The 2,854-nt window shown below is 32.0% G+C and overlaps 1 pseudogene; it reads right to left on the reverse strand.

Annotated features, from left to right (window-relative positions):
- Positions 1 to 851: 851 nt before the first annotated feature.
- On the reverse strand, positions 852 to 2,365 carry LOC107767972 (pre-mRNA-splicing factor clf1-like; annotated as a pseudogene).
- Positions 2,366 to 2,854: the final 489 nt, after the last annotated feature.

Consider the following 2,854-nt stretch of genomic DNA (forward strand, 5'->3'; position numbering starts at 1 on the left):
ACTTTTTAATTTTATATTTCTACTTTTCCTATTTTTTAATTTCCATCCGAAATTTGTTTTAGAAAAAAAATTAATTAATTAATTTTATTTTATTTTGGTTTTTAATTTATTTTATTTAAAAATAAAGATAAAAATAAAAATAAAAATAATACTAATAGTAATAATTGTTAAAAAATATATATTAAATTGCTGAAAATATTTACATAGTAGAAGGTGATAAAAATTTAAATATAGTAAAAAATTAGGTGTTCACAATCACCGAAATCACCTTTTTTTCCGGTGAGAAACATTGTAAGAAAAGGGGGGGTGGGGGGTGGAGAAAAGGAAAGAAGAAAAAAAAAGTAGAAAAATAAAATGAAGAAAACATACAAAACAAGATTTGGTTCCCGCCATCATCAACTTTTCCGGCGAGTAATATGTCAAAAGGAAGACAAATGTAAAAATGAAAAAGAAAGAAAGAAAAGACATTAATAGAGAAAGGATAGAAAAGAAGGTGGTATATTTGTAAAGAAAAGAAAATGGCAGAAGTAAGCTGGGGTGTAAAAATGACTTATGTAGTAATAAGGGGAAAGTAAACAAGAAAGAGAATAGAAGAAAAGAAAAAGAAGAAAGAGAAAAAAAATGACAAAAATTATTTTTTAGAGCTTCCACGCCGTTTATCAGGTGCAAATCAAAGCAAGTGCCTTAAAAGGTGGTACTTATTATGCGTTATACATATTTTTAAAATTTTCAAAAAATTTACACACTTTCATCCAAAAGTACACATTTTGAGAAGGAAAAAACCCACTCTGTACATGCTACTTTAGGATAATATATAAAACAGAAGTACAAACTTTTTCTTCCTAGTATTTTTAAAGTAATAACTTGAGCATCAAAAAGAGGAAATTTTAGGCCTCATAATGCCACGCATGAGGTATGTTTGTTAACTTCAAGCTCAAAAATAGCATTGGCTCGACAAAAACCTCCCTAACTCTACAAATTTGCTCCAACCATAGCAATTTTTTGGCGACAATTCTAAGTACTTCTCATATAGCTTTCGACAACGTTCTATATTGCCAAGTTGAAGTTTCATTTCAATATAATTCTTAAAAATCTTGTCTTTAGGAGCTTTTCCAATAGCTTGTCCAAGTATTAATCTTGCTTCCCTTTAGTCTTAATTGCCTAATTTCAAACTCTACAGCTAACAATCAGATTTTCGCGAACGAACATTTCTTATGTGGAATCAATTTAAGACATTCCCTGTAAATTTCTCTGGTCCTTTCTATGTCTAATGCCTCAATCTCTTCATATAATGCATAATTAATCCATAAGTAAATGTATCTCTTCCAATAATATTTCTCTTCAATTTTTTCTCACTTCATCTTCATATTCAAACCTCCTTTTCCAATTATAGCATCTTCAATACTTTCCCTATCACCATACCGCTTCTCAAAAGCAACAAATTTCTCGTACAAATCTTCACCTCGATCTTTATCTATATGATCAAGTGCAAATTTATAAATATACCTTGCCCTCCCAATTGTTGAGGTTTTATTTTTTAAGATAAAATAGTCTTAAAATGAGAGTGAATGGGAAATGGAGGGAAAATGAAATTTTTGAATAAAATTTTAAATTTTTCCCTCTTGACAATGAGACATTGTCCCATATTGGAAGAGGAAGAGATTTAACGTTACAATAACACTCTACCAATCTCTCGAAAATAGCACGTGCTCTTTCTACTTCATTGTACCTTAATTCGAACTTAATGTATGAAAACCAACTTTTTTCATCAGGCTGCCACGCCATCCATCATTCAAAAATTTCACGGCAGAGATTAACATTCCCTAGCATCTCTTCCATGTGAATGTATTTGTACCATAATTGATTAACTTTGGGCAATAGGGTTACTGCCCTGTCCCATATTGTATGGTCACGATAATTCAGTTCTATGGCACGTTCGTAAATTGAACGTGTTCGTTTGAAATCCTTTTGAGTTTCTTCCCATTTTGCGTATTTGACCAACGATTTTTTGTTGTTAATTTGGCCTTCGAATTCCTTGCGCTTGCGATTGCGGTAATCGGCGAGTTCAGTTGAGTCGGCGATTTTTTGCTTCGGCGGTGGTTGGATTTGTGATTTGTGAGTATCCCTTGCCTCGCGGAGGATTTGCTCGGCGGTGATTTGAATTGGTGCCGGAAATCTTACCTTTACTTTTATAGGTCTCGGGAATTTGACTCGGGTCGGGTCTGATTTGACTCTCATTGGAGAAATTACAATGGATATGGAAGCTCAAAAGCAGAGAAGAGAAATATAAAGCACAAGGGACAGGGAGTGGGATGGGTTTTATAGAGGTGAATTCACAATCCGAATGGAACTCGGATTTTTTATTCTTTTTTGGTTATTATAGTTTGAGTAGGATTTGGGATTAATTTCACATATATTCACTAAACTTAACCTATTATGACACTAAAGTTATCAATTTACTTTTTTAATACCAAAATGAGTAAACTGTACCCTATAAATCACAAAATTATTTTTTACATAAAAGAAACAATATTTTAACTACTACTATTAAAAAGGGTGCGATAGCACCCCACACCTGCTAATGTAAGATTCTAAAAATAAAAGACAGAGTTACAAAAAAATACACGTGACTTCACATCATAATAAAAGATGATCCATATTTTTAAGTTTTACCCGGCTTAGCCCATATTGTATATATTTTGAAAGTACTAGCAAAAGTATCAGATGATAACCCCTATTTCAAAATCTGTTTTCTTACATCGACTGTTTCTAAAAGCTATGGAGTTAAATGTAGGTGGTCAAGGTACCCATTTCGTTTGATGTTACGACAAGAAAAATTTACTGTAAAAACTAA

Source organism: Nicotiana tabacum, chromosome 23 (assembly GCF_000715075.1).
Source record: "Nicotiana tabacum cultivar K326 chromosome 23, ASM71507v2, whole genome shotgun sequence".
Classification (NCBI taxonomy): domain Eukaryota; kingdom Viridiplantae; phylum Streptophyta; class Magnoliopsida; order Solanales; family Solanaceae; genus Nicotiana; species Nicotiana tabacum.